A 10000-nucleotide genomic window follows, 5' to 3' on the forward strand; every position below is an offset into this window, starting at 1 on the left:
ATATATATATGGATATATATATATATATGAATATATATATATATTAATATATATATGTATATGAATATATATATATGAATATATATATGTATATGAATATATATATATATGAATATATATATATGAATATATATATATATGAATATATATATATATGAATATATATGTATATATATATGAATATATATATATATATATTAAATAGGCATAACTACTTATCGAGGCTCGGAGACCACTCGAGGATAAGGGTTAAGAGTGTACAGTAGTCAATTGGACAATATAGTAATCGCTAGTAATGGAAATTCGGTAAATTTGTTAACTTAAGTGGAACGACTCATCAAGAACTTGTTTACGTTGGACTTGAAGACAACCATATTGTAGTCAGCTGGAAAGCAGGAAAACGGAAGGCAATTTCACAGGCGTCCAGTTCTAAGAAAGAAGTTAATATATATATATAATTTCTGCCACTTTAAAAAACATGTTTCTTAACTGTTAAGCACTGTCTGTGAATGAAAAGTCAAACAGTTGGCATACGTGCGAGATCGTAACTTCAAATTTCTAGATCACTGTAGATTGACATTTAATAACGCTTATGCATTTATAAATGTTAAAATTCACTTGAATATCGTTGCAATTGATGGTGGTCATGAACCTTGCGGGCTCGAATTCAATGACTAGAGACAATCGCAACTTCCTGCACTGCAGGAAAGATGAAACACTGGTAACTCTAGATATTAAAAATTATATATATATATATATATATATATATATATATATATATATATATATATATATATATATATATATATATTCTTTCAATTTGTTTTTACATAAGCAGTAATGTGTTGCTACACAGTCATGAGTATGTTCTGGTCCTCTAATATTTAGTAACTAGAGACCTCTTCAGCCAATCACGCTTATATGAAAACGAATCAGTAATGAAAATCAAAAGTAACTTTATAATAAAAAGAAAAAGGAAAAAAAGGGTAAGGTTCCGCTGTGCGTAAAATATGATGAAGTGGGTGTGTGTTTTTGCTTGTGTCGGGGTGAGAGAATAAGATAGGTAGAGTTGGAATTTAAGGAGGCAGGTTAGAGACAGCGAAATAATAGAGAGATTTTTCATCTGCGCACGTGTATGCTTGCTGACCGTCTTAAAATCTTAATGAACTAGAGTATATTCTTTAAGTTAATGGGTAGGTATAACTTTTGTTTATTAATATTTGTTGTATCTTCTTGGGGAAAGGTTAAATCTTAAATCAGATTTCACTGTCCATTTTCGCTACACCTCTGTTGAACTAATAAGGATCCGTTAATTGGGAGAAAGAACAAAATGTAAGAGACGTAAGGAAAAAAGGAGAGAGGGAAGAGTAAAAGGAGGATGAGAGAAGAGGAAGGAGGAGATGAAGGGGAAGGAAAGAAGAGAAAAAGGCGTAAGGGAAGAGAAAAAGGGGGAAATGGGCGCCTATAATATGTTTAATGGTGGTAGTTTTAAACTATGTTTTGTTTATTTTCTCTCGCTCTATCATCTATATATTAATACGATAGCGTGTGTGTTTTTTTGTGTGTGTCACGCTTACATACGGGTCGTTCTATTTCTGTCATAAATAATTTTACAAAGAATTCTTCATAAGTTTTGGTTTCGGTTTCGATTATAGCTGATGGCACTTAAATCATCTATTTTTCTATATATATTTTTATCAAGAATTATTCATAAGTTTATGTTTGGGTTTCGATTATGGCTGAAGGAACTCAAGTCATAAATATATATATATATATATATATATATATATATATATATATTATTTTTATTTCGGTTTCGATTCAAGCTAATGCACCCAAGTCATATGGATATATATATATATATTTTTTTTTTGAAATCACAACTTTATAATATATAAAAATCGATAGAACATTAATTCTATAATAATATATACGAAATCTGCAAGAATTAAAATATCATATTTAAGCGTACTTTACGACCGGGATATTTTAGATAATACTTTTGCAGTGTTAGCAAAAAAGCTACAATAGTATCAGAGCGTCTCCATTTACACTGAACATCTACAGAATGCCAACAACAATATATTACATATGAATGAGCCCCCTGTGGAATTTCCACAGGTCCTGCTAGTATCTGTTAACCTAAACCATCTTCAATATTATTTACTATTACATTCGTTAGTTTTATATTTGTTTATTTATTTGTATATTAATAAATGTGCTTTTCATAGTTTGAACAATTTTGTTATGATACGAATTGAAAACCCAAAATGTATATCGTTACTGAACCTTTTATGATCAGATATAATCATTTGTTATGACAGCGATAATGATTATTAAAAATAAATGGTAATTGAGAATTATGTCGGGTTATTTGCTACGGCATTGATAACAACTAACAATGATAATACTTCACTGAAAATTATATGGATTATTTATGTATAAATAGTAATGCCCACGAATCTTGAGGCGTCAACGTATACATGTATACATACGGTCAATTTAGTTCTTATGCATAGATCATCGTATCGTGATTAGATCACTCTGTAACTGACGTAAAGAACATTTTAAAAAATTTAAATGTTTAAATTCAACGTTATTTCACGCGGTTAACGGTAACCGAATGGATACGGTCTTTGCTAATTGAGACAGAGATGGCTTGTGTTGCTGAGTTAGACTCTGTCGACTGGTGTTAATCGTGACACCCTGCACTGAAGATTCCTGAAAGGATGAAACACTAGTATTTGTAGGTATTTAATTATCATAGTAAAAGAAAAAAATAATTATATATATATATATATATATATATATATATATATATATATATATATATATATATATATATATATATTCACCCAAAACAAGACACATTGCCACTTTGATGTAGGGGGCTACTATCAGGGACATAAACATAATATACAGGGGCACTATGTAGGGAGTTGGGCAGCAAGATGTCTGTTCACATTACACTTCAACTTCTGCATGTCAGTACAGTTGGGGAAGCAGGGACCGGGAAGAGAGTCTCAAAGTCTAGCAGTTCTGGGGGGAGGGAAACTACTGGAGTAGAAAGTCTCTTACATCTAGGCATCTCTACTGTGTAGGGGTGGGATTTAGCTGCTTGTCAGGTTTGTCGGGGATATTTACGTCGAGGGGGCACAAGTGCTTGCAGGTCGTTGGAACATTCACCATTAAAATACTTGTAGAACAGACAGAGGGATGCAACATTTCGTCGATGGGACAGGGACAGAGGCTGAAGCTTGGATGACAGTTCAGGACCTATCAGGTTGGCGACTCTCTTTTGAACCTTGTCTAGGAGCGAGAGACTAGTAGCAGATACACCAGCCCAAATGTGACAACAATACTCCATACATGGGCGAATGGTGACCTTATAGAGGTACAGGATACTTTCAGGCTTAGTAGTTTTCTAGCACGGTAGAGAGAGCCTACCTTCGTCGCAGCGGTCCTGTCAATACTCTCACTGTAACTGTTTCAACTCATGTTTCCTGTGAGCGTTAGGCCGAGGAGTTTAAAAGAAATACTTTCAGGTAATGAGTCTTTGGCCATTGTTATTGGTGGTAGAGAAGGTTTCTTGTAATTATTGAAGGAAACAAGTTTAGTCTAGGCAGCATTGAATGTGACCAACCATTGTTTTTTCTCCATTCCACTACATATTGGAGGAATTTCTCTAGTATTTCTGCTATTTGCTTTGATATATGTTCATTTGTTTTCCTGTCGTACCTATATATATATATATATATATATATATATATATATATATATATATATATATATATATATGTGTGTGTGTGTGTGTGTGTGTGTGTGTGTTACATAATTACCTGAGTAGATCCAAACAGGTATTATTACGTCATATAACGTTGTGCATCCTTTATCGTTTATATTTAGACAGTACTTAGTGGTTGTGGGATATAAAAGATATATTAAGATTAAGGTTAGCGGTTTTAGAAAATTTTGTTAAAGCGTTTTATTATAGTGGAAAATAACTATAGGTTTCTAGGATAACAAAGAATTATGTTAAGGTTACTTGATAATTCTTTTCTTTTATTGTTTGTGATAAGTTGTACCAGATGTAATCCCATTTTCACAGTATCAGAGTTATAGAATGGACGGCAAGCAACACGCACACATATAAGCTGAATTTAGTTTGATATTTATGTTACGGGTAAACACTGTTAACAGAGTTTGAGGGGAAAATATTTAGGGATATAAAATACACGTATATGCTAAATATCAATTCTATATAGGTTGGGAGGATATTTAAATATTTAGAGTATGTGGAGAAATTGTTTGTTAGTGACATCTGTGATCAAATGGAATATTTTTCGTGCGTGTTCTTGACAGAAATGATGTGGTTTTGGATTTAGTGAATGTTAGATTTAGGGAGATTTAGGTGGACAAGTGTGTTTCAGCGAGATATTACATGTAGATAGTGTTGGAATTGGATTTAATAAAGATTTAGGAGAAAGTAGTAAGCAAGTCGGAAAGGAGGTGTGATTTGTAATGCCTACAATTTATTGAAGTTTTCTGTTTTTTATTTAAGAGTTTATCATTATCCTTGAATTTTGTGATAAAGAGTTTTTCATTTAAGCAAAGAAAGCAAAGTGAATTAAGTGATTGGCAAGTCTTTTTTTTTTTTAAGTATATGCCACTTAACAATGTGTTAAATTTTTACTTGTTATTAAATTGTAATATACAGCTAAGGATGTTTTATCAATATAATTGGGGTTTAGAAAGGAACTTTTATAGCCCGTATATCTTTGTTTAAAGGTAGTACTAGTTTTATCGATGTAGGATCTGTTAGTGGTGGAGTCCTCCTTAGCTCTAGTACTAGCTAGATAAATTACAGATTGTAAGGCAGTTCTGTTTAAGGGGGGCACATAGATTTATCAACACAACTGCAAGTTTTTATTTTATTCTCCTGATCACACACACACACACACACACACACACACACACACACACACATATATATATATATATATATATATATATATATATATATATATATCAGATTAAATATATAGAAAAGTAGAAACCATTACATTTAAACTAGGTTGTTGATATGTGCTCAATAAGAAGCACAGGATATTAAAATTGCCATAAGTAGCTACAATAAAGCTACTGTTTCAGCCTAGAAAGACATCGTCAGGTAACAATAAACCTCCAGTCTTACTCCGAAGTTAGAAAAAGATTACTTTCTATATAATATTTTCTTTATTATATTTTTTCTCATATATCCTTTTTGTTGTTGTTGTTGTTATTGTTATTATTATTATTATTATTATTATTATTATTATTATTATTATTATTTTTTATTTTATTTTTTTTTTTTAAGCCAAATATGAAGTTAAAAAATGGTTGGCATTTAGAAGCATTTCAAAATGAAAAATATACAATATACAAATGAACTGTTTTAAACACGCTTTTTAGATGCAAATAAAATAATTTTATTTTATTTTTCCTAATCAGTTTCGTTTTTAAAATTCCTTACCAGGAAAAAATGGAAACAAATAAAACTTAAGAAGTCTTTCTGTAACGAAGGATTTTAAATCCGAAATTAATTAGAAAGAATATTACCTTTATTTGCATCTTAAAGCGCGTTAAAAAAACAGTTTACCTGTTTATTCTCTCTCTCTTTCTCTCTCTCTCTCTCTCTCTCTCTCTATCTATCTATCTCCCCCCCCCTCTCTCTCTCTCTCTCTCTCTCTCTCTCTCTATATATATATATATATATATATATATATATATATATATATATATGGTAAGTTATAAAATATATATGTCAATTAAGCTACACAGAATATTCCGTGTTTCATCCACACTAGGATTCATCAGGCTTATGAATCCTAGCGTGGATGAAACGCAGAATATTCTGTGTAGCTTAATTGCCATATATATTTTATAACTTATTACCTAGCTCTACCTACGTATTAAGCACTGTTGAAGTAAATACTTAAAGTTTACGCATAAATTTATACTTTCGTATATTAATTTATGTGATTAAATGAAGTACATATATATGTATATATATATATATATACATATATATGTATATATATATAATGGAGTGTAAATAATGGAATATGTATAAAACTTTCTTTTAAAAATTTTAAACTGTATGAGTTTGCTTATTTAAACTCTTTTTAACGATAATTGTGTTCTATTTTCAAAATCAAACACCAATTTATTGTGTTAGATTTTTTCTACATTTGAAAGTACGCTGATAAAATTACTTTCATAATATCCTTGAATATATATATATATATTTCGAATAAGATTTTATATTTGAGTATAAATATTAACAACACAAAGTTTTTTTACAAGGAAGTTACCACTTATCAAGGCCCTAAGGTTACTCGAGGATGAGGATTAATGAACGTAAACTGGTAGTATAGCAATCGTTATTGGTGTAAGTTGAGTAAAATTTTGATTGTTTAAGGGGACGATTCAACAAGAACTTGTTTACATTGGACTTGAAGGCGAGATTATTTACCGGATTAGCTGGCTTAAGCGTGGCATATAATGAGAGGTCGTAATGACCTATAATAAAAAACGTCTTCTAATTATAAATATACGAACTTTTTTTTTACAAGTGAGTCACCGCTATCAAGGCTCGAAAGCCACTCGAACTTAAGGGTCAATGAGTGTACAGAGATCACCGGTACAACAGTGTAGTAAACGTTGGCTGTGGAAATTTGGTAGAATTTTATTTTTAAGGGGATGGCTCAACAAGAATTTGTTTGCATTTGACTTGAAGACGACATATTGTAGTCAGCTGGAAAATAGGCCAGAAAAACAGAGTTCCACAGGCTGGCAGTTCTAGAAAGAAACTTTCTTCATTGAATTTGCGTTTTGATTTAAGGCAGAGATAGGAAGTTAAGTTTCCCCATGTGGATGTGAGGGTTTTTTTTGTATATTTTTTAGCACTGATGATGACCGGTATTGAAGTAAAAATAATAACATTTATACAGCCAACTATATATATATATATTAGTCGGGACCACAACGATTGTTTGCTTATATGGTCAAAAAACGAACCTTTTTATACAAGCATTATGTGATCCCAATCAATGAATGAAGCTGTAATATATTAAAAGTTGCGGCAAACTTTAAATCGACTACTTTATTTTTGCTAAATATCAGATTTGGTAACTCTCGGCCATTTTGAGTTCAGCTTGGTTTGGCACTTCATCATGTAGTTTCAGCAGGACAGAACCACATGCCACACAGCGCGCGATACGACTAATTTACTGAGAGAAACATCTCATGAACGAATTATTTCACGAAATAAACATACCCATTGGCCAACTTCTTCGAGCGATTTAAACCCATTAGATTATTTTCTTTAGTGGATAAATCCCAATGCCTACATTGATAAACCAGACATAAAAGACCTCTTGGATAATAACATTCGACGTGTTATTATCGAAATATAACCTGATTTAATGCGTAGAGCTTATGCTATATGCGCGCGAGCAACATGTATTTAAAAAAAATAATCTTTGGATAAACCATGTATTTGTATAATACATTTTTTCCCTTTTAATTTAAAGTTCGCCACCTCTAAAACGCCTTATATATATATATATATATATATATATATATATATATATGTATATATATATATATATATATATATATATATATATATATATATATATAAAGCTGAACGTGTGTGTGTGTGGTCACGAATAGGCTTCTATATGGCTGACTATTATAGAAAATTGATCATATATAATGATAGAAGATGTATCGAGACACAGGAATGGGTATGTTTGATCTGGCAAAACGGTAGTTCATTAAAATTGTGGGGTCTGCGTACGCGCCTGGTCCACAAAGTATGGAAATAAAAAATTTAAAAATGAAAAAAAAATGTTTACAAGGGTTTTTGATATAGATGTACATAATAATACTTTGATAAGTATGTTTTAACTTAAATAGGGATGGTATAATAAAATTGTGGGGTCTGCGTTCGCGCTTGGCCTCCATAGAATGGAAATAGGCACAAACTTTAATAAAGACTTTTCATATCTATCTGCGTAAGTATACTTTGATAATGATGTTTCAGTTTGTAGAAATATGGTATGATAAAATTATAGGGTGTTCGTTCGCGCCTAGAATGGAAATATGTCACAAAGTTTAACAGGGTTTTTAAATATAGATCCACAGAATATTGTGATGAGTGTTTCAGTGTGAACAGGTATGGTATAATAAATTATGGGGTTTATCTATTTTATTTTTACTTTCATCATATTTTGCTTTGGTTTTGATACCCCCAAATTCGAAACTCTCTCTTTACAACACGTCCTTTTCATAACCTATGATACTTTCATAAATCAGAGTCTATTTTCTGTAGGCTGTTTTTGAACCCAGTCATCGACGGGTACTTTTGCTAGTATATATATATATATATATATAGGCATTTACCTATGTTGAGGCGGTCGCATTACTTACAGAAAAACGGTTAATTAAACTGCAGAAGCACCTGTTAAACTACACAAGTTCTATGATTGAATACTACCCCCCCCCAAAAAAAAAACGAACGAAAAACATAAAAATATGTTTTTGGAAACCGCTCGTAAAAACTTAATTTTGTAGATCAATTAAAAGGGGTTACTACCATTCAAATGATAACTTTGCGACGGGTTTGATTATCAAATTCGTTGTCAGCGACCTCGAATACCCCATAGAAAACCAAATTAGAGTTGTTGGTGTTCTGTTGCAGCGTAAGGTAATACTCACCTTTTTATTTATTTTAATAAATATTGCTCTAAATACTGTTTTACTTTGTAGTCTTCTCTTTACGTTCTTTCCTTCCATTCAAGATTTCTTAGAATTTACTTCCTTCCCCCCCTCCAATAAACCTTACCTTTTTTGCACGAACGCCGGCAGTAGAGAGCGGGAGGGATTCCAGTTACATGTAGTATACTTGGCCTTTTTCGGTGTTTTTTTTTCGTTATTGGAAAAACAAGATGGCTGCCAGTAAAAACGATAGTAATTACGTTGGATACTGAATGTCTTTAAATATATATACCTACTTGTTTGCGCAAAAAATAAATGCAATAATCGTTCTCAGCATACCTGAAAACCTATAAAAGTCGACAAATTAAAGTGAATGCCGAGGTGTCGAAGAAGAATTTATCGCATATATATATATATTAAAATAGTTTATATATATATATATTAAAATAGTTTATTTGTGGAACAGAATTTAAAAATAACAGGGAAAAGAATTCTTGTAGACCCTAGACGTCTTTCGCCATCCTCATCAGGGGGAAACGATGGCAAGTTCGAAAATGCCATCGTTTCCCCCTGATGAGGATGGCGAAAGACGTCTAGGGTCTAAAAGAATTCTTTTCTCTGTTATTTTTAAATTCATTTCCACAAATAAACCCTTTTAATATATATATATACATGTGGTAACTGCTGATCAAAACACTATATACACTGCTGATCAAAAATTTAAAACCACTTAAAAATCTTTAAAAAGAAACCTTTTTTTTTAAGGATAGATTTTAAACTCTTCCGACTTAAGGTTACTAATACTACAATCTAAAAGGTTATGGAAACAAAAAGGTACATTACAAAAATTTTATTTAAAAATTTGCATTTTTATTAAATTAGGCTTTTTACACAGTATCAAAATTATAAGAGCAAGGGTATAAATTGTTAGATTTATGATAATTCTAATGTTTTTAGTTCAGTTTGAGATTAGCAATCACTGTGTAAAGGTGTTACCATGCCTAAAGCAAGAAAACTAACCGAAGTTGAGCGCTTTCGAATTCTAGGATTCCATAAGCAAGGTTTGTCGTAGCGAGCAATAGCAGCTAAGATAAATCGCAGTAAAACTACTATTTGCAACTTTCTAAAGAACACTGAGAATTATGGAAAAGAAAAATTCTTTGGTAGCCCTCCCCCCAAAAAAATCCTCCTACATTGAGTAGGAGAATCAGACGGGTTGTTATGAACGACAGAGGAC

This window comes from Euprymna scolopes, chromosome 30, assembly GCF_053919585.1.
Source record: "Euprymna scolopes isolate OS-2025 chromosome 30, ASM5391958v1, whole genome shotgun sequence".
NCBI lineage: Eukaryota > Metazoa > Mollusca > Cephalopoda > Sepiida > Sepiolidae > Euprymna > Euprymna scolopes.